The sequence below is a fragment of the Ovis aries genome, chromosome 1 (genome assembly GCF_016772045.2).
Source record: "Ovis aries strain OAR_USU_Benz2616 breed Rambouillet chromosome 1, ARS-UI_Ramb_v3.0, whole genome shotgun sequence".
NCBI lineage: Eukaryota > Metazoa > Chordata > Mammalia > Artiodactyla > Bovidae > Ovis > Ovis aries.
In genome coordinates this window covers 180,732,147-180,758,858 of record NC_056054.1, presented here as the reverse complement: position 1 = coordinate 180,758,858, position 26,712 = coordinate 180,732,147, and the positions used below count along the sequence as shown (strand labels likewise).

Here is a 26,712-nt window from a genome sequence, read left to right as displayed (position 1 = left end):
CGAAGTTTCCATAATCCAATGTGTGTCTGGGATAGCGGATTGGGCTTCTCCTGGTCCAATCGAAGCTGGTAGAGATGAGGGAAGAGGCAGATGGGGTGGGGACAGGTGAAGGGGAGGAGGAAGAGTGTATTTTGTTTATGGGCGGCAACCTCACGAGGGGCGTCCCATCCTTATTGGCTCATTGAAGCGAAGAGTGGCATTAGGGCAATCCAATAGTAGAAAAAGATAGAGGGTTCGCGATGTGAGGCGCCCAATGTGGGCCTTCTGCCGAAGAAGTAGGGGCGGGGGGAAGTTTAGGAGTTGAGGAAAGAAGATTAAAGAGCGCGAGGAGGTAACGCCAAAAACTCTAATTTGTTGTGAGGCGGGCGGGAGGGGTGTGTGCGAGCCGTGGGGGACGGGGCGTCTGTGAGGCGCTTGGAGTTGGGGGCGGCGGGACGGGAAAGGAGGGGCGCGGGGTGGGGTTGGGGGAGCGAGTTAGAGTGGCGAGCCCGCGGGCCGTTGGTCCGCAGAGCGCGCGCCCCTTCCCCCGGGCGCCCCGCCTCGCTCCCCCTTCTCTTGGCGCCCCTCCTCGCGCCGGGCTGCGGCGGCGGCCTCGCCCGACCCCGCGCGGAGGGAGGGAGCGCGGGAGGGTCCCGGCTCCTAGGAGCGGGCGGGGCGTCCCGCAGCTGGAAACGAGTCTTCTGCCTTCTTCTCTCTATTCCCCGCGCCTGGAGTTGCCGCTTCCAAGAAGAGGAGCTGAGGGGGACTAGCCTGGGCTCAGGAGCTACTAGAGGCGCCCGCTTGTCTTCCGCCCCCTCCCTTCTCGCCCTCCCCCGCTTGCCGTGGCTCTGGCGGTCTCTGGAGCGTCTTCTGAGAACTGGGGGGCGGGAGGGGTCCTGGCCCCAGAGCCGCTGGACGCCCCTCCAGACGCCCGAGCTACCGGCCGCCGCCTGCTTCGCTGCTACGACTCTAGAGGAGGGGGTTTGGGAAGGGAAGACACTCCTTTCCTTCTTTCTCTCCTCCTGTGGGTCCCCGTGGAAACATTAAAAAGAAAGAAAAAAAAAACACGGTTTTCCATAGCCGAGAGAAATGGTTGGAAGCTTTTTGAAAGTTTTAAAGAAATGCACTGTTTTACACTGTTTAATGCATTACTATCCGTGTGGCTTTCTGGTCTTTTCCCACCACCCGCCCCACGCCCCGCCCCTCTTGAAGCTGTTATCCTTTTTAAGGATGCTGAAGAGGCAGGAGGCAGGGATTTTCTAAAAGTTCTATTGATAAACACACTTGCACAAACATATGCTATGCACACAAACTATAAACATTAGCGGAAAACACAATATGGCGTACAGCTATCCTACCTAGCGCGGTAATCCGCTGATCTCTTAAGGCAGCCTAGTTGAATGGGGTCAGTAGCAGGATGACAGTTCTCCAGTAAAAATCTGAATGAAGCAGGAAGTAATTTGGAAGCAGCCGGTGGGTTAAGTACTGTGTTCGAAATCAGCATTGGCCCAAGATAAGTTGAATTTGTTAATGTTCTAGACGTGTGAAAATTGTCTCAGCTGCTTCTTAGCATTAGAAAAACCGAAATGTTGCTCAAGTGGAGTTTTCTTATCCTGTGGTCATGTGTATATTTCAGCCAAGAAAATGAACAGAGAACAATGTTTTCAAGCAAACTCTTTTCTAAAGTTACTATTGTTGGTATTGAAAGTTTTAAAACATTAATTATAATGACTGTTTTGTAAAAAAAACTTCTCCAGCTTTACACATTAAATAATCAGTTATAATTGTGCATGCATGCAACAAATTCATAAATGACTTAACTTTCTTATCTGTTGCTCCTAATACCATACACCCTTAGCTATCACTTGGGCATAGTTAAACCCTTCCACCCCACCACACCCCCACGTATAAATTTGATCAATCCAATTTTGACTAAGTCCTGCATTTCCCTTGTTTGTAGGAAAGAACTACAGCAACAATTTACATTATTTTTTTTAATGCCCTTGTTGCTCCTTGTCATTCTTAATCGGAGTGTATCAAAGTTGATGCACATATAGTACATGGTAATACCGTTCACTGTGTCTTCTTGGGAGTAGTCTTGAGAAATTTTGAAGTTGTCCTTGAACTGCTGATGTTACTCATTGTTTAGCTGTCAAGGCTTAAGAATACATGGTGCTCAAATAAACAGATGAGAAGAAAAAAAAGTGAGTTTTCTTTAATATAATTAGCTGCCCAGTGAGTTTAGCAGTTGGGTATTTTTGGCTTTGTAAAATCAGATCTCATAGACCAGGGGAATAAAGGCCATTTGCTTATGAAGATCAGGTGACAGGTTAACTGGCTACAGCCTCCAAAGCAATACGACCTTTCATGGTGAGATCCCAGTTTTAACAGACTGAAGAAAGAAGTTTAAAAATTGTCAAATTTTATCCAGTTTTAGGAAGAAGTTTTTGTGCTTACCTGTTTAGTTCATTTAAGGTGCCAGTATTTTTAAATTGCTGCTGTACCAAGAAAATATGTTGTATACTAGCTACTAGAAGTGGTTAATGAAAGACTATGAGTTTAAATGGATTACTAGAGGAAAGAACAGTTTACATGTGAGGGTTATAGTTTTGGTGTGTGTGTATGATGGGAGGAAGAGGGGCGTTGTTCAGAACTGCTAGTTAATGTGATGCCAGCGTCGGAAGCGGTCAGTAGGTTTTTGAGGTTCACATATATCCAGCTACTCTTGTCAAATTAATATAATTTTGATTACTCCATATAGGAATAAAGTCCAAGGTGGGGGGACATTTTAAATGAATTACTTTTATCTCAGTAGTCAGTCTTCAGGGACTTACTTGGTGGCTCAGATGGTAAAGAATCTGCCTGCAGTGCAGGAGACCCAAGTTCGATCCCTGGGTCAGGAAGATCCCCTGTAGAAGGGACTGGCAACCTACTGTAGTATTCTTGCCTGGAGAATTCCTTGGACAGAGGATCCTGGTGGGCTACAGTCCGTGGGGTCGCAGAGAGTTGGACGACTGAGCCACTGACAGACACAGAGTGAGTCTTCAGGAGACTTTCCAACCAAATTGGAATTCCCAGAAAAAAATTAGGTCATTTCAGAAGATTAATAAAAGATACAACTAAGTTCCTGTAGAAGGATCTAAAATTTATAAATGAATTACAACTTATTCCAGATATTTTACAATAAGTGGTAAGAGATTCTTCAAAACATTTGGAATATAGAAGTGTAGCTTAACGGGTTCTAACTTATTCTCTGAAATAATTTGTTTATGAAATGGATATCTAAATTCATCTAACTGTTCTGGACACTGTTCTAGATGCTTGGGATGTAACAGTGAACAAGAGAAAAAATTTTCTGCCCCGGTGGAGTTTTCATTGTACTGTTGCATACACATCATGTATTTAGATTGCTAAAAGAAGGTTTTTTGGTATGAAACTTTAAAACCTAGCTGTTTTCTCATTTCAAGGATCAGGGAGGTGTTCATCAACTGCCAATGATAAGCAAGGAAGACCTTACAGTACTTTATTGCTGATTTGTACCTTTTGTTATTGTCATGAAACATTCTCTATACATTTCAGTAGATCTTTTTAACAGATAGGGTTTTATTTTTAAGCATGCCTTTGAAATAAATAAAATATTACCTTATATTAAAAAAATCTGTGTCTTGGAATTTACTCTGAAATTCCTATGGAGCTTTTGTCGGCAAATTATGGTAAAACATAATCTAGAATATCTTAATTTTTTTAGTTTGTTTTAAGAATATGTCTGAAAAATCAAGTGCCTAAATCTTTTCTTCAGTTGTGGTTTTTTATCAAGAGAAGATGGAAATTTGTTGTAATTAATTTATAGGTGACTTTAAAGAGAGAAAAAGAGAGAGGCCTGCAAAAAAAAATGCTTTGTTATTTAAACCTTTCTTTCAAACTACAAAAGCATTTGATTGGCACTTCTCTGATTTAATAGCCCATTTGTAATTCAAGAGGAACATTACAGAAGATTTTAGCATTACTTTAATCATTTAGTCTGTAGGTGTAAAAATCCTAGGTTTCTAATTGAAGGAAACTTGGTGCCTGGTTAAGGGAGTAGATTTAGCAGTGAGTTTGTTACTTCAAGTAGTGGGTGTCTCACTTTTCCAAAACCTGGTTCACAGTTCTCAAATAACAAGTTCTGATTTTCTTATTTTTCTCTAACACAGTGAATTTTATTTTGTTAGTCAAATATGAGTTACACAATCCTACCTCCAGTTCTTCCGTTCCCTGCTGTGAAGAGCTTGAATTTCTATACCTACACTAGATCTTTATGCTAATTTGTAGCAGTAATCAACTCTTCCAGAAAGAGTACATGTTAATACACTTTAGAGAACTTTGAGAGTGCCTGTGGCTATTTGAATACTGACCTGGCAGAATCTGAAAGCTATCAATAGGAAGATTTAGGACAAAAAGCAGAGAGTGTAACTAATAGAGCGTATTGTTCAGCTGAAATCTTTTTTAGAAAGCAAAGAATGGTTGATAGAATGTTAAAAATTAGGAACTTTTTCTAATTCTAGTAAAGATAGTTGATCAATGTGTGTTTATGTGCATGTCAATATATATTTATATGTGATCAGTTTTTGAATAAAGATTTATTTCAGTACTATATCATTATAGTCCTGCCTTGTGGTAGGCGTTCAAAGTTCCCAGGTGATTTTGTTGAACACACTTTGTTACGTACCAAAACTTTGCTCTGAGTAACAACGTAGTAAATTTTGTGTTAATTTTGGCTTAAAATTTATTTTTGGAACTTTTTTGCTTTGTTTTGGCCATACAGTGCACGTGGCCTGTGGGATTTTATGTCTTATTTCCCTGACCAGGGATCAAACCCATACAGTGGAAGCAAGGAGTCTTTACCACTGAATTGCCAGGGAAGTCCCAAGGAAGTTTTTCAAAGCATGATTACTAAGCAGCACGTAAAATGAATGAAATCTGAAGTGAAGAATTGTTCTAACCCTGGATTGACATAATAAGATAGTTGCAAGTTTGAAAAAGAAGTATTTCATAGAGTAAAAGATAAAATCTTGACATCTGACAAATTTCAATAAAAATAAAATAATGACTAATTCTATTAATATTCACATTTTAAAGGTAAGTGCAAGTATGTGTACAATGCATTTTAAGTGAAAATTTGGGGTGTTATTGGCTAGACACAGTCATTTCTTTGCCAGAGATACTAGGCTGTGTAAAGGCTAACCATCTGTCAAGTGATAGAGACAAAGAAAGGTTTAATATACTAGCCTAAAATTTCCACAAACTTGTTTTGAATTTTATTGTCATTTTGTTTTGGCCTTCATATTCTGTGTTGAGTATGCACTGGGTCAGTCACCCCACTTTGTTTTATGAACAAACTATTCAAGGTCTAGGTAAGGTTATTGTTGCAGCTGATGTGATCTAGAGGCAGGATAAAATATGTTTTGATTTTGCTTCAGTGTAATGATCAAAAAGCTCACAAGTGGGCCACCCATCGGCAATTATACAAGTGACTTCAAGCACACTTATTTTCACCCACCCATTCTGAATTTTGGGTGTCTTAATTCTTTTGCTTTATATATTGAAGCTTCATGTTTCAAACCCATTCCTGAACTATTGGGGGGGATGGGGAGAGTAGCAACAGGAATCCAGATTGCATGTTTTAGGTGCAATATGGTGAGATGTGAAATTGAAACAGCAGATTGGTGAGAAAGTTTAGTTTCAAACAAATATAAACTCGTTTGTTTAGTGAAGTCATACACAAAACAGTAGTCTTTATTGACAGGGCAACTTTTTTTTTTTCCCGTAACTTCCACATCATGAAGTCACCATTGTTGTTTGATCCAGCAGTCTGTTTCTGAGGTATCATGTAAGAAAAAGAAGCCCCAATATTGCTGATTGTAATGATATACTTAGATATGCCAGGCCGAGGAATTATTTATAGCAGTGCTAATTGTATCAATAAAAATAGCAATATTAATACTGTGAGTGTCAAAATCCATTCTTGACAGTATGAGGTAAACAGAACTATAGTCAAACAAAGCAGGCAGCCTGTCTCTACTGTCAGCTCATGAATATACACTTCAGGAAAAATGCACACACAGTTTAGAGAATTAAGTAGACTGCTTTAATCTCTTTTTCAATTACTTTTGACCTTTTTAAAAAATGTTTTAAATAATATTAAACAATAATTATTTTCAATTATTCAAACGTTTAAAAAACCTCAGATTTTTAGTTTTGAAATTATTGGCAACCATTTTCTTACTGACCTTTGTTTCTAGAGACTTATTTACTTATATATAACAATGCTTTATAAATTATCAGAAATTCGCTTTCTTTGTACTTCCATTTTGGGGATACAAATTAACATCACAAAAGGAACCTCAAACAATGTACAAAATGAAACAAACCCCATCACTACTATACATGTACACACAACCAGTAAATCTTTGACTTCCTTTAGGCATTAAAAATATTTCTTACATGGTTTTAAGAAAGGGTATAAATTTTCTTTGTAATTGATATTACTTCTGGTCAGTTTTTGCAGATTTATGTTATTTTATTTTCCAGGAGTATAAAATCAAGTGAGAAGTCATTAAGTCCAACAGTTTTTAACTTAAGGGGACAACATCTAACTTATTGGCTGATCCCTTATATATTACGTTGAATTCTCTTTTTACTGCACTTTGTCAGAAATTTCAGATGTAGAGTTTGGAAAGATTGTTCTAGATCTAGTGCTACAGCCAACTAGTTGTATGATCTTAGGCATGTTGCATGATCTGTTTGGATCTCTACGTTCGCTTCCTTCACCTTCAGGGTCTCTCTCTGTTCTGTGAGTGTAGTGTTTTGATACTTGAATCTTTATCTTCAGGTAAAGTGACTAGATGTGATGTGCAGAGGGGCACAGGAAAGAGTATATGTAAAATATGTGTCTTTGCCTTTTACTTTCAGCCCTGGATAAAAGTTTCATTTTAATGATGCTTGCTTTTAAATATAATAGTACAAGTTTAAGAGCCGCAATATTAAGTACTGATAATCTTTTATAGTTGGTAACTATAATAAGTCTGGGCTTCCCTGGTGGCTCAGAGGTTAAAGCGTCTGCCTGCAATGCGGGAGACCCAGGTTTGATCCCTGGGTTGGGAAGATCCCCTGGAGAAGGCAGTGGCAACCCATTCCAGTATTCTTGCCTGGAGAATCCCATGGACGGAGGAGGCTGGTAGGCTGCAGTGCACGAGGTCACTAAGAGTCGGACACGACAGAGCTACTTCACTAAGGCTCACTAATAAGTCTATTAGTTTACGTAAATTTTTACCAGCTCATCTTCACTCAAGTAGATATATTGGTAATATAATTTATAAACATGATTCTTTGCATTTCACTCTGCATAAGTTGCTTAAGTGGAGAAAGGTAATAACAGAAAATTATCTCAGTCATTTTCTAATTCTGGAAAATATATGGATAGATAGATATATTTGAAGAAAGATTAACTTGGTTTTTGTGCTATTTTAAAGTAAACCATAAATAAACTGAGTATGAGGGGCCATCGCCATATAGACCTTATAAAACTGGTAATTCTTATCTGTTGTATTTGATCTTTGATTCTACATTGTACCCACCCAGGGATAGATTTACACAGGAAGGACAGTAAGATAGACTAAGGAAGTTGACTCTATTTTGATGAAGAATAGTGGGAAGGACTTGTGTTAGAAAAGACTTTGCAGCTATTGTGCTGTCATATACAGAAACAAATTGCACACAATTTTTGTGTACCTACTTGTAGGTATTTGTTTAATGATGACCTTAAAGTTTTCATTTAGAATTTCATTCTCAGTTTCTTTTTGATTGACTCATACTCCTTTGGCTGGTCTGAGTGTTAGTGAGAGGCTCAAAACCATCAAACCCTTTACCTGTTCACAAATGGAAGCAGCTATCTGGAGAAAGCTATATAATCTTTGGTTTGTCTCCCTCTCATACACCTATCCATAACTCTTGATATTCTTGGTACTGCTCTTAACATTTTATAAATTACCTAATAGACAGACTATACAATAAACTCAACAATGTGTTAGGCAATGCTAAGCTATTTGGGGGTGCTTCCCCAGTAGCTCAGCAGTAAAGAATCCACCTACAGTGCAGGAGATCCAGGAGATGCGGGTTCAATCTTGGGTTGGGAAGTCTCTTGGAGGAGGGCATGGCAACCCACTCTAGTATTCTTGCCTGGAGAATCCCCTGGACAGATAGGAGCCTGGCGGGCTACATAGGGTTGCAAAGAGTTAGACACAACTGACGCAAATGAACACCCAAGCTATTTGGGAGAAATGAAAAAAACTAAATCAACCATAGTGCAGAAAAGGTGCTATGAGTACTTCAATGCATGCAAATAAGGGGGAAAAATAAGAGAGAGATTTAGAAAGGAGGCTTATTTTAGAATAGAAGTTAACTGAAACCCAGCCCATGTACTGAGGAATTAATGTAGACCCTTTCCTAATGGCATTGGTACCAAAAATACTAGCAAGCTTATTGATTGTAAGCATAGTGAGAAGAAAACAAAATATATTCTGTTCTTGTACTAAACAATGATAACAATAACAACTACAGTAGCCAACATTTATGAGCACTTATTCTGTACCAGACGTTGGTTATATCTACATATTTTGAGAGAGACACTGTTATTATGTCATTTTTAAAGATAAACTAAAGCTCAGGAAGGTTAAGTAACTTCTTAAAAGTCACAGAATATAACAGCTGGAAATGCAAACTCAAGTCCAACTCCAGAAAATCTAAGGTCTTAATCACTCTTCATCATGCCTCTAATGGGACCATTTTCACTGAATACCAACCCTGATTAGTACTGGTAATTTTATTTCAAGAAGGACATAGTGGATTTGGAGAAGGTTCTGGAGAAGGGCACAATGTGAAAGAGCTGTAAGTGGGAGGAATGTTTGCTGTGCCAAAGTTTGTTTTTAAATTAACTTTTCAGTCTAGAAGTACAGATCCTGAGAGGGAGTTTGTCTGAAGGTTTTAACAGTGGATGGACCGGGTGGCTGCTGCCTGATTTGTTTGGATGCAGCATTGGAGCTGGGTAACATATTAAAGCAGATGGACGAAAATGAGTAGGAGCAGGTCAAGGGAGCATTAGACACTGGGAGTACTGGGAAGGCAGAGGTCAAAAAGGAGACCTAAATCGAACAGGTTGAGGAACCAAGAACTGGGATCATACAGAAAAATAAGGATGACGCAGAATAGAAACAATATATTGAAAACTTTGGTCAATCCTACTGACTTTGGAAGGCACTCGTGTTTTTGTTGTTTGAACCCCTGTAGTTGTTTCAGAGCCAACAACTGGCTTAAATAGGAGCCACCTAGAGTTTGGGATACAAAGGCTGCTATGGTTTTGGCATAAAAAGCATGATCATTGATACTAACTTAAAATTAGCCAGTAAATTTAGATGCATTACCAAGAAATGCAATTTAGCACAAAAGCCTATATGGTAAATCTGAGAATAGCTGTCATTTATTGAGTACCTACCATGTGCCCCTCAATTCTGAAATCACTATTTCTGAAGGGCATTTATAGTACAAGTTTTTGTCTGCCGTCCAGTTTTTAAATATAAGAAAACACCTGTTAGCTTTGCTGAGAATTTGATGAGTAAAACAAATTAAATTATAGCCTAATTTTACTTCATTTCATTTTGTAATTTAGCTTATGATGTCTCCTCTTCCCATAGTCATGGAGCCTGGCTCTAGCAGACTTAAGGTGGAATAGAGTCTAGACTCCTTTAAGTAACAGTAACTTTTCCTTCATTTGTTGCTATACCAAAAGAAAGGTTCAATTTTATTTGATAGGATGAATGCATTTCTATTGGAGTAATAGGTTCAAATGATCAGTGAAGGCAAAGTTAATATACATGAGTTTGGATTATATTTATGATTGCCCATATGAGTTAATGAAAAGGGAATTACATAAACTTTTAAAGTGATTTTTTTAAATTTAAAATAATTTTAATGATGTCAAACCAAATACGGATAGGTATACCTGAATGCATAGTCACCCTTTTTCTACAAGGTACTGGAGACTTCAAAAGTTTTTAAGAGGTAATATTCATTGTTGAGCTATATTACATATATATGGTGGGGCAGACTCAATGAATAATGGAAGAGCTACACTATCACTTATGTGTCTTTAGTTTTCCTTATGACAATATCTCTGATATATTCTTCAGACTACTCTCATTTCTAGTACATTAAAAAATACACTACAATATACATTTGTATGTTTCTAACACAATATACTGTGAAGTTAGAAAGATAATCAACATTCAGTTTACGTGTGACATCTTTCCCCTTCAAGTTTATTGTCATTGGTACTCTTTTGTTCTGTTCTTCTGACATGCTGTAGTACCTAGTCTTTTCAACAGCTGTGTTGTTTGCATCTTACTTTCCCTTTATATATCTGACCCTTAGAGAAATACCTTTGAAAATTCAGCCTCTCGGTAATTTTTCTTCTAGCAAAGGTTTGAGAACAAGACAATAGTATGATGAAGGGGTGATTTGAGCTGAAAATGAACGGGATTCCAGACCTTTCTGATTCAGGTATTTCAGCAGTTGTTATAAAGTGAATTGCCAGAGTGTGTAAAACCCCAAAATAAATGGTGGTTCTTTTTCTGTAATTTCATGTCGTATATACCTCTGTTTCTATTATTTGTGTAATGATCAATTGTATTATGCAGAATTGGGTGCGTCCATTCTTTGACATTCATCACCTGGAAAGATAGCATTCAGATTTATACTACACTGAACTGCAGATCCTTAAGGGCAATACCATATTTTATTAATCTGTGAAGCCTTAGTGCTTAGCACAGTCTCTGGCACTTTGGAGGATTCAGGGTTGATTAGACTGTTCGTAACTTTCCTGAAAGATTACCTTGATCCTTGCTTACCAGACTATCATTCCTTATTTTCTGTTGACTGGTTCAAATTTAGCATTGTTCCAGTTGTTATTACCTAATATAGGCTTTCTCTGTACTTTTCTAAGACCCAAATATTTTTACACATGCTCATGCTTTTCTATCATTTTAGATACTTAATGAAATTCTGTCATGGCAGAAGTTGCAATAAAAAATTATATTTACCATGATTCAGAAAAGAAATATATCAGATATGGCCCATCAATGGTAAAGCAAATCTACTACAATCAATTCAGGATATTGTATTGAATAGAGTACACAGAATTACATTACCTAGTGATTCAAGGATGAAATCCAAATTTCATATCCTATATGATTCCTATCTGGATAGTAGAACAAACAGTCCAGAGTATTTTTTTACACTTAATAGATTGTAATGAGATTTTTAGCATTTTATATGAGCTTCCTAATTCTTAAAATAAGTTCATAAAATTTCACACACCTATAAAACAGAGCTTTAGATTATTTTACCTTATTATGTTTAGAAGTCTAGTCCAGTGAAACACTTTAATGTTCTTGATATTATATCCTTAGCTCTCCTAAAAAGCAAAAAAGGTAATTGGGCTATGAAAAATATGGAGGGTAGTATCATATAAGCCACTGTGTAGGATGGATGTTTAATTCCTGTATAACAACTGATCTGCTTTTTCTTGTTTATAAGACTTGCTAGTTAGACAGTAGGAAACTTAGCATGACTGGCCGAAGTTGTAGTTTGTCTTTCTACTAACTGAAACAGCAGCACGTAGATTTGAAGTTGTTTCCGAAACAAAAGATAATTATGTCCTAGAATAATTAAAACTGGGATTTCATTAAAGTGTACTTCAAATGATTAATAGCTGTAGTGTTTTTTTGGAATTTGTACCTAAGAACATAAAGAGAGCTTATTGCCATTTTTATATATTCAAGAGTATACTTTGTGAGGGAAGTATTGATTCTTGGGAATAATTATAACAAAGTCCCAGATAACTCCAGATTCATATGTGCCCCCCACCCCCTGCCACCAATATTTTTAAAATTAAGGATTCAGAAAACAACTTGACCTAGGTATGGCAATCTTCTCCTTCACTTCCAATTCCTGACTTTTGGTATCAAATCACTGCTGAGATCTGTGAACAATTGCCATGACACCTGGGACAGAAAAACTGCTTTGAGGGTTTTCTTCCTTCAGCTGGGCAAGCAACTAGAGAACAGTATTGGAGTTCAGCGATAAAGATCAGGAAACAGTAGACACTGTAACCAAGAGTTTGGGCTTCAGAGGGTGTGAACCACAATGAGAAAAGGTTAATTTTTGCCTGTTTTATATATCCAAGTCTCTCCAGCTATCTAAAAAGTCCAAGTAGCTGAGTGCACTGGCTGAGTTTTCTCTGTCCCTGAGGCTGAAAGAAAATTCAGAAATAAGGCAACAGTGATCTACCTCCTCATGACCTGGCAGGGAATTGGTAGACTATCTACATTTCTTTTCTCCAAGTGTTAACACTTATGCCATTTAGGATACTCCAACAACCAAACCAGAGCTCATGTCCATCAAGCCAATGATGCCATCCAGCCATCTCATCCTTTGTCGTCCCCTTCTCCTCCTGCCCCCAATCCCTCCCAGCATCAGAGTCTTTTCCAATGAGTCAACTCTTCGCATGAGGTGGCCAAAGTACTGGAGTTTCAGCTTTAGCATCATTCCTTCCAAAGAATGACATTAATGGACTGCAAAAGGAAAATGACTACAAGTCAAGAATTTCAGTGGCCAGAAAGTTGTTATTTGCTAGTCAAGGTGAAAGAAATACATTTAGGGAAAACCAAAACTCAGAACATAGGATTATTATTCCTTATGCAAGACCTGAGAATAAATTATAAGCAAACAACAAATAAACCAGGGCATAGATTTCCAGATGAAAAGCAAAAGAAATAGTGGTGAATAATGAGCATTTATTTACAATTGTGTGTGTGTGTGTTGTGTGTATAATTTCATTAAGAGATACAGATAGATGGCTTGTCGTCGCTCAGTCTCCCAGTTGTGTCTGACTCCATGACCCCATGGCATGCAGCACTCCAGGCCTCTTTGTCCCTCACCATCTCCCGAAGTTTGCCCAAGTTCATGTCCATTGCATCAGTGATGCCATCCAGCCATCTCATCTGCTGACGCCCTCTTCTCCCTCTATCTTTCCCAGCATCAGGGACTTTTCCAGTGAGTTGGCAGTTGTATCAGGTGACCAAAATACTGAGCTTCAGCATCAGTTCTTCCAGTGAATATTCAGGGTTGATCTCCCTTAAGATTGACTGGTTAGATCTTGCTCTCTAAAGGACTTTCAGGAGTCTTCTCCAGCACCACAGTTCAAAGACATCAGTTCTTTGGCATTCTGCCTTTACGATGCAGCTTTACAACCGTACGTGACCACTGGGAAGATCATAGCCTTGACTATACGGACCTTTGTTGGCAGAGTAATGTCTCTGCTTTTCAACAAATTGTCTAGGTTTGTCCTAGTTTTCCTGCCAAGAAGCAGTTGTCTTCTGATTTCATGGCTGCAGTCACCATCTGAAGTGATTTTAGAGCCCAAGAAGAGAAAATCTGTCACTACTTCCACCTTTCCCCCTTTTATTTGCTGTGAAGTAATGGGGCTGGATACCATAATCTTAGTTTTTTTAGTATTTTAAGCTACCTTTTTCTCTCTCCTCCTTCACCTTCATCAAAAGGCTCTTTAGTTCCTCTTCACTTTCTGCCATTAGCGTGGTATCATCTGCACATCTGAGCTTGTTGATGTTTCTCCTGCCTGTCTTGATTCCAGCTTGTAATTCATCCAGCCCAGCATTTCTCATCATGTGCTCAGCGTATAGTTTAAATAAACAGGGTGACAACGGACAGCCCTGTCATACACCTCAATTCTGAACCAATCAGTTGTTCATAAAGGGTTCTAACTGTTGCTTCTTGACCCACATTAGATTCTTAGGAGATAAGTAAGATGGTCTGGTATCCCCATCTCTTTAAGAGCTTTCCACAGTTTGTTATGATCCACACAGTCAAAGGCTTTAGTGTAGTTGATGAAACAGAGGTAGATGTTTTTCAGAAATTCGCTTCCTTTCTCTATGATCGAATATGCCAGAGAATGTTGGCAATTTGAGCTCTGTTTCCTCTGCCTTTTCTAAACCTAGGTTGAACTTCAGGAAATTCTTGGTTTTCATAATGCTGAAGCTTAGCTTGCAAGGTTTTAAGCATGACCTTACTAGGAAAGGAAATGAGTGCAACTGTTTGATGGTTACCCTTCTTGGGAATTACTAGATAATAGTAATGAAACAACAATTTCAGGCTTTTGAAATAAGCATATTTATATAAAAATTTTTAATATGCTAAACTGATCAAAACTTAGTTGATGGAGGGAGTAAACAGAAATGTAAAAGAGGGTGAAAATGAGTGGTAGGAGATAAGAAGAAAGGAAACGAAGAGGAAGAAAAATGAGGATATCCTGAACATGTTATTTATGAGAAACAGTTGGGGAATAGAACCTCTTCCTTAGAGTAGAGAAAGGGAAGATTAGCATGATAGAACATCCTTTAGAACTTTCCTAGCAGCAAGGAAAAAAGAATGCAGAGCCACTTGTTTAAGCAAAAAAAAAAAAAATCCAGAAAAGGGAAATAAGAGAAAAATAATGCAGGATATGCAACAAATATAACTGGAAGATATAATATTAAGCACATTATTATATTTAATGTAATAGACTAAATTCTTCCATTAAAAAAGATGTTAGATTGAATTTAAAAAATAAACCACTCAGATTTCATTAAAAGAATACCTGCTGCTGCTGCTGCTAAGTCATTTCAGTCATGTCCGACTCTGTGACCCCATAGACGGCAACCCATCAGGCTCCACTGTCCCTGGGATTCTCCAGGCAAGAACACTGGAGTGGGTTGCCATTTCCTTCTCCAATGCATGAAAGTGAAAAGTGAAAGTGAAGTTGCTCAGTCGTGTCCAACTCTTAGTGACCCCATGGACTGCAGCCCACCAGGCTCCTCCATCTATGTCAAAATTATAAAGAAATGTTGTTTGTAAAGTGGTGAACATAAAAAATATCACAAATTCAAACAAAAGGGAAATAGGAAAATGTAAGTTGACAGCATTGTTATCAAAAGGGGCACTATAATGATAAAAGGCATAGTTCATGAAGAAAATAACCACATAAATATGTATAGAGCACATTTATTTATAGTAGATAAATATGTACAGTAAAAACTATTGGAAAGATCTAGCCATCTCTGTTAAACATCTGTGAACAACAAGAGAAATGGAATAATATAACTCTGAAACAATATATTTATAGAATATGATATTCTTTCAGTTCAGTTCAGTTCAGTCACGTCCAACTCTTTGTGACCCCATGAACCGCAGCATGCCAGGCCTCCCTGTCCATCACCAACTCCCAGAGTCCACCTAAACCCATATCCTTTGAGTCAGTGATGCCATCCAACCATCTCGTCCTCTGTTGTCCCCTTCTCCTCCTGCCCTCAATCTTTCCCAGCATCATGGTCTTTTCAAATGAGTCGGCTCTTTGCATCAGGTGGCCAAAGTATTGGAGTTTCAGCTTCAGCATCAGTCCTTCCAGTGAACACCCAGGACTAATCTCCTTTAGGATGGGCTGGTTGGATCTCCTTGCAGTCCAAGGGACTCTCAAGAGTCTGCTCCAACACCACAGTTCAGAAGCATCAATTCTTCTGCTCTCAGCTTTCTTTATACTCCAACATTCACATCCATCCATGACCACTGGAAAAACCATACCCTTGACTAGACAGACCTTTGTTGGCAAAGTAATGTCTCTGCTTTTTAATATGTTGTCTAGGTTGGTCATAACTTTTCCTCCCAAGGAATAAGCATCTTTCAATTTCATGGCTACACTCACCATCTGCAGTGATTTTGGAGCCCAGAAAAAAAAAAGCCACTGTTTCCGCTGTTTCCCCATCTATTTGCCATGAAGTGATGGGACCAGATGCCATAATATTAGTTTTCTGAATGTTGAGATTTAAGCCAACTTTTTCACCCTCCTCTTTCACTTTCATCAAGAGGCTCTTTAGTTCTTCTTTGCTTTCTGCCATAAGGGTGGTGTCATCTGCATGTCTGAGGTTATTGATATTTCTCTTGGCAATCTTGATTCCAGCTTGTGCTTCATCCAGCCCAGCGTTTCTCATGATGTACTCTGCATATAAGTTAAATAAGCAGGGTGACAGTATACAGCCTTGATGTACTCCTTTTCCTGTTTGGAACCAGTCTGTTGTTCCATGTCCAGTTCTAAGTGTTGCTTCCTGACCTGCATGCAGGTTTCTCAAGAGGCAGGTCAGGTGGTCTGGTATTCCCATCTCTTTCAGAATTTTCCACAGTTTATTGTCATCCACACAGTCAAAGGCTTTGGCATAGTCAATAAAGCAGAAATAGATGTTCTTCTGAAACTCTCTTGCTTTTTTGATGATCCAGCGGATGTTGGCAATTTGATCTCTGGTTCCTCTGCCTTTTCTAAAACCAGCTCTAACATCTGGAATTTCATGGTTCACGTATTGCTGAAGCTTGGCTTGGAGAATTTTAAGCATTACTTTACTAGTGTGTGCTGCTGTTGCTAAGTCGCTTTGCTCGTGTCCAACTCTGTGCGACCCCATAGATGACAGTCCACCAGGCTCCCCCATCCCTGGGATTCTCCAGGCAAGAACACTGGAGTGGGTTGCCGTTTCCTTTTCAAACGCATGAAAAGTGAAAGTGAAGTCGCTCAGTTGTGCCCGACTTGCGACCCCATTTTCTGCAGCCTACCGGGCTCCTCCATCCATGGGATTTTCCAGGCAAGAGTACTGGAGTGGGTTGCCATTGCCTTCTCCATACTAGCGTGTGCGATAAGTGCAATTGTGCGGTAGTTTGAGCATTGTTTGACATTGTCTTTCTTTGGGATTGGGATGAAAACTGACCTTTTCCAGTCCTGTGGCCACTGCTGAGTTTTCCAAATTTGTTGGCATATTGAGTTCAGCGCTTTCACAGCATCATCTTTCAGAATTTGAAATAGCTCAACTGGAGTTCCATCACCTCCACTAGCTTTGTTCATAGTGATGCTTTGTAAGGCCCACTTGACTTCACACTCCTGATGTTTGGCTCTAGGTGAGTGATCACACTGTCATGATTATCTGGGTCATGAAGATTTTTCTGTACAGTTCTATGTATTCTTGCCACCACTTCTTAATATCTTCTGCTTCTGTTAGGTCCCTACCATTTCTGTCCTTTATTGAGCCCATCTTTATGTAAAATGTTCCCTTGGTATCTCTAATTTTCTTGAAGAGATCTCTAGTCTTTTCCATTTGGTTGTTTTCCACTATTTCTTTGCACTGATCACCGAGGAAAGCTTTCTTTTCTCTCCTTGTATTCTTTGGAACTCTGCATTCAAATGGGTATATCTTTCCTTTTCTCCTTTGCTTTTCACTTCCCTTCTTTTCACAGCTATTTTTAAGGCCTCCTCAGACAGCCATTTTGCTTTTTTGCATTTCTTTTTCTTGGGGATGGTCTTGATTCCTGTCTCCTGACAGGAGGTTCTCCTGTCACGAACCTCTGTCCATAGTTCATCAGGCACTCTGTCTGTCAGATCTAGTCCCTTAAATCTATGTCTCACTTCCACTGTATAGTCATAAGGGATTTGATTTAGGTTATACCTGAATGGTCTAGTGTTTTTCTCCACTTTCTTCAATTTTAGTCTGAATTTGGCAATAAGGAGTTCATGATCTGAGCCACAGTGAGCTCTTGGTCTTGTTTTTGCTGACTCTGTAGAGCTTCTCCATCTCTGGCTGCAAAGAATATAATCAATCTGATTTCAGTGTCTTCCATCTAGTGATGTCCATGTGTAGAGTCTTCTCTTGTGTTATTGGAGGAAGGTGTTTGCTATGACCAGCCCATTCTCCTGGCAGAACTCTATTAGCCTTTGCCCTGCTTCATTTTGTAAGGCCAAATTTGCCTGTTGCTCCAGGTGTTTCTTGACTTTCTACTTTTGCATTCCAGTCCCCTATAATGAAAAGGACATCTTTTTGGGGTGTTAGTTCTAGAAGGTCTTGTAGGTCTTCATAGAACCATTCAACTTCAGCTTCTTCAGCATTACTGGTTGGTGCATAGACTTGCATTACCATGATTTTGAATGGTTTGCTTTGGAAACGAGCAGAGGTTATTCTGTCGTTTTTGAGATTGCATCCAAGTACTGCATTTCAGACTCTTGTTGACTATGATGGCTACTTCATTTCTTCTAAGGGATTCCTGCCCACAGTAGTAGATACAATGGTCATCTGAGTTAAATTCACCCATTCCAGTCCATCTTAGTTCGCTGATTCCTTGAATGTTGATGTTCACTCTTGTCATCTCCTGTTTGACCACTTCCAATTTGCCTTGATTCATCAACCTGACATTCCAGGTTCCTATGCAATATTGCTCTTTACAGCATCGAACTTTGCTTCTATCACCAGTCCCATCCACAACTGGGTGTTTTTGCTTTAGCTCCATCCCTTCATTCTTTCTGGAGTTATTTCTCCACTGATCTCCAGTAGTATATTGGGCACCTACCAAACTGGGGAGTTCATCTTTCAGTTCATCTTTCAGTGTCCAATCTTTTTGCCTTTTCATACTGTTCATGGGGTTCTCAAGGCATGAATACTGAAGTGGTTTGCCATTCCCTTCTTTAAATATTTTTAAATATCTCTGTGCTTAGCGACAAAGAAAACTATAAATTTTAGAAAGAGATTTTGCAAGGACATTCTCTGATTATAAGTTAGTATAATTAGAATTTTAGAAGTTTCTATAAAGTGACAAAATTATTATTTAGAAATTAAAGAAAATACCCCTATATAACTCTTGGATAAAGAAACAAGAAAACAGTGAACAAGAAAACAGTTTGGAAAACAGTGAAAAGAAGAATATGTAGAAAGCTGTTGAAAACATCTGAAGAAGCTGTCAGAGGAGAGTTGATAGCTTTAAATCCCTTCATTATTAAGAAAGCTGGAAAATAAAGGATTATGTAGGAACTTTAAGAAAGTAGAATAAACACTAAAATAAGAGAAGAAAAGCAACTTAATTTTTTGAATATGAAATTAATGAAATGCCAAACAAAACATAATAAAAATCAATCTTAAAGCTGGCTCTTTGATAAAACTAATATAATATGTAATCTTGTGAAGATGAAAAAGCCAAAAATAAAAATAAAAAGAGAACCAGTAATTACACTCTGAAGTGGAAGAGAATTGAAAGCATATATATGTTCACATAAAACTTGTACACGATGTTCTTATCAGCATTATTCATTATAGTTGAAAAGTGGAAGATGCTTAAGTCTCCATCAACTGATAAATGGATAAACAAAACTGTGAAAGTGAAATTCGCTCAGTCATGTCTGACTCTGTGACTGCATGGAATTCTCCAGCCAAAATACTAGAATGGGTAGCCTTTCCCTTCTGCAGGAGATCTTCCCAACCCAGGGGTTGAACCCAGTATATTGGGCAGATTGTGGATGGATATGTGTGTCTCCTACATTGCTGGCAGATTCTTTACCAGCTGAGCCATAAGGGAAGCCCTAATGGGTATATGTATACAATAGAGTGGTATACGTGTACAATAGAGTGGTATACATGTACAGTAGAGTGGTATACGTGTACAATAGAGTAGTATTTAGCCGTAAAAAGAAACGACATACTGGTACAAGCTACAACAAGGATACAACATAAGAACACTGTGCTAAATGAAAGATGTCTGACACAGAAGTCCACATACTGTGTGAGTTCATTTATATGAAATTTCCAAAATAGGCAAATGGTGCTAGTAAAGAACCTGCCTGCCAATGCAGGACACATAGGAGACATGGGTTCTATCCCTGGGTCGGGAAGATCCCTTGAAGGAGGGCATGGCAACCCACTCCAGTATTCTTGCCTGGAGAATTGCTTGAACAGAGAAGCCTAGTGGGCTGTAGTCCATAGGGTCACAAAGAGTCAGACACAACTGAAGCAACTTAGCATGCAGCATGTTCAAAATCCCCCTTATGCTTTTTAATAAAATTAAGTATATTTGGCTATACATGAAGAGATTAAAATGTTTAAAGGTATTACAACTAATTTTGGTGGTGATGATTTTATATCTCTGAGTATTGTCACCAAGGGTTTTTTTTTTTTTTTTTTTTTTTTTACATTTGTAGTTTATTTAATTTTGTGTCACATGCTACTAGAATTTTCTACATGTTCTAAAAAATCTTTGGATAATTGTCTAGCATTTTAGGCCAGGTAGACTTGATGATTTATACTTTGATATCAAGTCAAATTGCATAGATCATTCCATGTCAGGGCCGATAACGTAGCTGATATCCCTTGGTAAAAGTTAGGTGATGTGTTTCGCTTTGTTCAGTGTTTATTTTCTTTGATTGGTACCTTCTGTGTCATTTGTTAAATATTTCTAATATTACCCCTGTCATTTCACAAATTAGTTATAACAACAGTTATGCATGAATGGAAGACTTGCCTATAGAAGTTGACTGATAAATACTTGCTGATTTATGTAATAGATTTTAGTTACAATATGATTTTAATAAGGTAATAAAATATCTAAATGAAAGCATTTAAGGATGTTTAAAAATAAAAAGATGTTAGCATATAATATGATTTCAGACAAATCACTTGACTCCTATGCCTCAGAATCTTAATCTTTACTATAGTGTATTTTCACCACATACTTTACACAGTCTTTGAGGTTCAAGTGAAGTAGTAAATATATAAGTGCTTTGAAAAACATCATTAATTGTGCAAAGAATGATGATGATGATGAAAATCTGAAGGTGGCCAGTTTTTACACTTAATGGATATGTGTGTGTATATATATATGTATGTATCAGTTCAGATCAGTTCAGTTCAGTTCAGTTTAGTCGCTCAGTCGTGTCCAACTCTTTGCGACCCCATGAATCGCAGCACGTCAGGCCTCCCTGTCCATCACCAACTCCCGGAGTTCACTCAGACTCGCATTCATCGAGTCAGTGATGCCATCCAGCCATCTGATCCTCTGTCGTCCCCTTCTCCTCCCGCCCGCAATCCATTCCAGCATCAGGAGAAGGAAATGGCAACCCACTCCAGTATTCTTGCCTGGAGAATCCCATGGGCAGAGGGGCCTGGGTAGCTACAGTCCATGGGGTCGCAAGGTTTGGACACGACTTGGTGACTAAACCACCAACCACCACCACCATATATATATTTGCATATTTGATGTTAGGTCTCTTGACATATCCATAATAGAATGTATACTGATGAAGCTATCAAAGCATCAAATGGACAGAACAGTGGGATCTATGAAAGGTGTGAATACATTCAACTGCTCGAAATTTAAGATGAGTCTCCGGAATTTCTTTATTTTGCTGGTCATTAAGGGAAATTATTTAGGTATATGTCTTGATGTCCTCTTTTTAGTACAGAGATATTCGTGTTTTGTGGGAAGTCTGGGCCTTCATCACATCTGGATGTGATAATAGTGTTGCACTGTGTTTTAACTTAATAAATGGCCTTGGACAGCTAAGCACAGCTGTGTAATCTGTTGTTATAGTTCATTAAAAACTCTCCCTTGTAATTTATAGCTTCATTTAACAGTGCCTATAGCATGGATGCTTTAAATAAATAGTAAAAGCTTTATCATCTTTTAGTAACCAGACACAAGTTGTGCCATTGGCTAATTTTGGGTGTGTGTGCAACTATCAGGAAATACTTATATTATGATTTGTGCTTGAAAATAATACTACAAAAGAGTAAAACCTTTACATTATTGAAGAAACAGGTATAATCTTAATACTAGAGAAACTATACTGTGCTATACTATTAGGAATACTTAGATTCTGTTTTGGAAAAAGTGGAGTGGATGGACTTGTTTCTCTAAGTCTAATTAAATTATACTTGACACTTTCCAAGAATACATTCTCATTTTAAATTTTTCTTGCCCCAGTAATTTTTCCATAAATATTCTTGCTATTTGCTAGTCTAATTTCCCTTCAGTTTCTCCGCTATTCTTCCAGTAGTGGAAAGTGTTAGTCTCTCAGTTGTGTCTTCTTTGCGACTCCATGTACTGTAGCCCACCAGGCTTCTCTGTCCGTGGAATTTTCCAGGCAAGAATACTGGAGTGGGTAGCCATTCACTTCTCCAGGGGATATTCCCAACCTAGGGATTGAACCTGGGTTTGGCATTGCAGGCAGATTTTTTACCGTCTGAGTCACCAGGAAAGCCCCTCCAGTAGTGGAGACAATATTGTAAGAAAGTTGACAAGATAGATTCTAAAAGAGATATCAGTCTTTGTCTGCATTTCTTTAAATAGACTTTATTCAGGGTCAGTGGTAGAAACTATCTGAATTAATGTTTTTGATGTTCTCTATTTTACTTAATGAAGTCATTCTAATCATTATATTTGTATTTTCTGTTGGAAAAAGTAAAAGGCACTGAGTCGGGTCTGACTTTTTGCAACTCCATGGACTGTAGCCTGCCAGGCTGCTCTGTCCATGGAATTCTGCAGACCAGAATACTGGAGTGGGTAGCCAGTGCCGTCTGCAGAGCATCTTCCCAACCCAGGGACTGAACCTGGGTCTGCTGCATTGTGGTTGAATTCTTGATCAACTGAGCCACCAGGGAAGCCCGTACTTTCTATTTGTGTTTTGATTGTTTTATCATGAGGAGTGAGTGGAGTGAGTGAAGTTGCTCAGTCGTGTCCGACTCTTTGTGACCCTGTGGACTGTAGCCCACGAGGTTCCTCCGTCCAGGGGATTCTCCAGGCAAGAATACTGGAGTGGGTTGCCGTTTCCTTCTCTTGGAGACCTTCCCAACCCAGGGATCGAACCCAGGTCTCCCGCATTGCAGGCAGACGCTTTAACCTCTGAGCCACCAGGGAAGACCATCAAATATGAAGTTAAAAAAATATATATCCATCACAATTGAAGTTAACAGCAATTGTGATGGATATATTTTTATTATATCTCTTCGCTTTTGTGTAACAATACTAGTGTCACTAGAGCAGAAGTTTTTAGAATACTTTGTATGCATACTTAGATGTATATGTTATTGTTAGTCATATTTTAATTCTGTTCTTTTCTATCTCCTTTTAAAAATTTTCTAACCACCAATGATTATTCCCCTCAAAGCAAGTTTCAGTTTGATAGGAAGTTGCAAGGAAGTCTTCAAGTTATCAGTTGATCTCAGCCCAACAAACCATAGTGATTATCCCTTAATTCCTTTTTTTAAAAAAATTAAATTTTTTATTGAAGTATAGTTGATTTACAATGTTGTGTTAGTTTCTGCTGTACAGAAAAGTGAGTCAGTTATACATGTATCTACTCTTTTTTCATTCTATTCCCATATAGTCATTATAGAGTATTGAATATTATCCTTAATTCTTAATATTCTTTCAGTTTCTTCTTCTCAGGAAATAAGTTTCTTTCACTTCTAAGTAAATCCTGAATACCAGTTCTTTATATGTTCTAGATACTAATTCTATTTCTTCTGCTACCTCATAGGTTATCCTTTCATTTCCTGTAGGATATTCCAATGAATTAATATGTCATCATACTTAGCAATATTTTCTTTATGGTTAGTGCTTTTTCTTTCTTTTGCTAAATCATACTCTGAAGTTGATTTTTGTATATTCTATATGGATCAAAGATTAGGTTTCTTTCTAAAGGGATACAAAATTTTACAGCTTTGTTTAATAAATGTTCTGGTCTTTCCTCAGTGATTTGCATGGCAAGAGTCCATATAAGTGAAGGTCTATTTATAGACTTTCTTTTCTGTGATCTTGATAGATTTGACCATCCCTGTGTTCATACATTTTCTTGATTACTGGAGCTTTATAATATGTTCTTTTGTGTGGTAGGGAGAGTTTCCCAGAATTCATCTTTTTATTCTGTCGTTTCTTAAATGTCAGACTCCCCCTACTCAACTAAAATTTAATTTAGAAGCTATATGCTTCATTCTTTATGTATGCAACCTAGTTATCAACGCATAATTTTTTAAATATCTTCAAGTTTATCCAAAGCATTTCTTACAGTAATGCTTATTTTGGCTTGCAGTTTGTTGATGAAGCCAGCCTATGAAACTTAAAAGCAAAAAACAATAAAATATAATGCCAGTCTTATAGTATTCAAGCTAATTTAACTTGAATACCACTCCAAATTAAGTTATTTATTTTAGGATTCCAAGCTGATATCATAATTTCTTCAATTTAAGAAAATAAAAATGTGTACTACTCACTTAAAATGCTTTTGGGAGTATTTTTGTGAATCTAAATATAAGTTACCCCATGGAATCTCATCCATTTTAGCTGTGTTTAATATCACCAAATGCCAGACAGTTTTTAAATATTCAACATTTTTTAGCTCGTTGGTTCCTTGCAACTCCATGAGATAGTTAATATTGTTAATCACCACTTTACAGATGAGTAAACAAAGGCAAAAAGATGTTAAGCAGCTTGGTAACTCACTTACTAGGAATTCAGATGGTAAGTCCAGGTAGTACTAAGGAATGTTTCCTTGTGAAAACTTCATTGAGCTATCCTTCAACAGAATTAATTTTATGATGATTAAATACCTCAGCCTTCTTTTGTTTTGCCTTAGCACCAACTATTTTTATTCAGGAGAATCAGTTAAACATTAACATCAAAGTCATCTTGAGAGATAATAGAAAATATATGTATATATATAAGATATATATATGTATATATATATTGCAAGCTTGTATATAAGCTTGAGAAAGTATGTAAAATTGTCTTAGAAGTGGAAGATTGGAAGTATAGTTACTGGTTTTGAGTAACAGGTTGATTGTGCATATGACGTGGCATCAGAGCTCAGGTCATATTTAGCTTTGGCTAGCGGAACCTCCCTCATTCGTTTGCCTTTTCCCTTCTCAGATGTCCAGAGCTTGTATAGTGGCATATTTGTCAGGACTGATAAGTATTCTGCTTACTGTTTCTATAAAGACCTGATTTTGACAATTTAATCTGCCTCCATTCTTAATCCTTTGTTTTCTTCAGTGCTTCTTTTGTTTTCTATTCAGTGTCTATTTAGATTTTTAAAATAAAAATATACAATCAGATAGGTAAATAATATATTTTACTAATAAGTCATACATTAAAATATATTCAACTATTAATATGCTATTCTTGGTAATAGTATTTGTTAAATTACGTGATACGTCAATGTTAAGGAAAAAGTTTTCTGTGGGATGGATGAAAATAGGCGCCCACAAAAATATGAAGAGATTGTGACAGAGAGCTGATATATGAGACTCCTAATTTTTCTACTGTGTGCTGACTAGATCTCTTAAGGGGATATGGATTTAAAGAAAGTAGAAGAAAGACTCCTCATTGACCTGGAGTGGCTGCAGTAGGCAGAGGTGTATAATGGCACAGCACACAGAACTAGCCTGTGACCAAGAAACAAGAGTTAGAACTTTATGGAAAATCAGGTATGTTTTCCACAGTGATTGGAATTTTGAGATAAATTGCTTGGCCTTGACCTTTTAGTTTTGCCTCAAGAGTGGGTGTTCAGTATTGGAAATCAGTGTGTAGAGAAGGCAGAATTTAGAAGTTGTAGTTGGAAAGTGGTCTAGCTTTGTAAATGTAGGCTAGTGAAAAGCTGATTGCAAGCAGTGGATGGGCACTGAGATACTTGCAAGGTATAGAGATATATTACTCAGACTGTGCAGCAATTGTGGGAATGTGTGGTCAGAGAGAGCAAAGAGTAGGATCAATGTGTGAATGATCCTTATAGACAACTGTTTATCAAAAAAGCAGGCACTTAGACATTATGGAACAGCAGGGCATATAAAGGCATTACAGAATTGTGTACCTTTTGAGTGAATTAAAATCTATGGAGAACAAAGGATATCCCCAGAGATATAGGATTGTTCAGTTCAGTTCAGTTCAGTCGCTCGGTCGTGTCTGACTCTTTGCAACCCCATGAATCACAGCACGCTAGGCCTCCCTGTCCCATCACCATCTCCCGGAGTTCACTCAGACTCACGTCCATTGAGTCCGTGATGCCATCCAGCCATCTCATCCTCGGTCATCCCCTTCTCCTCCTGCCCCCAATCTCTCCCAGCATCAGAGTCTTTTCCAGTGAGTCAACTTTTCGCATGAGGTGTCCAAAGTACTGGAGCTTCAGCTTTAGCATCATTACTTCCAAAGAAATCCCAGGGTTGATCTCCTTCAGAATGGACTGGTTGGATCTCCTTGCAGTCCAAGGGACCCTCAAGAGTCTTCTCCAACACTGTAGATCTAATTTAACTTAATTTACATGCAACATAGGATGGAATATGTTTAAGGAAATTTTTCTAAATTTAAGAGAGAATGGAGAGCAAGAGATAGCTACATGCTAACATTTTGGTAATTAATACAGAGGAAAGAATGCATCTCTGTTCATTGGATTTGTAATTTAAAGTCAATCAGAAGGATGTAAATTTGAGAAAAAGAATGTTTATTTGATATTTAGATTTGTGCTTTAAAACTTAGGCTGTGCCTTGCTAGTTATTTCATTTTAACCCTTCTGTCCCCATCATCTCCAATCTCTACCTGCTAATTTTTGCCTTTTGTTTCATGATGAAAACTGAGACAGTTAAGCATGACATTGTTCACATAATCTTTTCAGTGAAGATGTTTTAGATATGCTTATATTTGCTGCATACCCAGCTTCTAATGGTCTCTACCTTCAACAGTTAGACAGGAAACTTAGGTGAGATTTTTATTCTCCAATGTCTAGAAACCTTTATTAAGATTACA

At 38.1% G+C, this 26,712-nt stretch overlaps 1 protein-coding gene and 1 long non-coding RNA gene across 51 annotated transcripts in view; one reads left to right on the top strand and one right to left on the bottom strand.

Moving 5' to 3' along the window:
- The first annotated feature begins 302 nt into the window (after nucleotides 1–302).
- The window catches only part of ZBTB20 (zinc finger and BTB domain containing 20), an 863,472-nt gene continuing 837,062 nt past the window's right edge, over nucleotides 303–26,712 (top strand). For 34 of the 50 annotated variants that reach the window (XM_060417945.1, XM_060418065.1, XM_060418031.1 and 31 more), the window contains exon 1: nucleotides 303–331. The gene's annotated coding sequence lies outside the window, so the exon portion shown is untranslated. The other 16 variants (XM_027980108.3, XM_060418087.1, XM_060418088.1 and 13 more) reach the window with 1 other exon arrangement.
- Nucleotides 26,662–26,712, bottom strand: part of LOC132660066 (uncharacterized) — a 26,706-nt gene continuing 26,655 nt past the window's right edge. The window contains exon 3 of the long non-coding RNA XR_009601262.1: nucleotides 26,662–26,712. This exon is cut by the window's right edge and continues 974 nt beyond it. This is a non-coding gene — a long non-coding RNA (uncharacterized LOC132660066).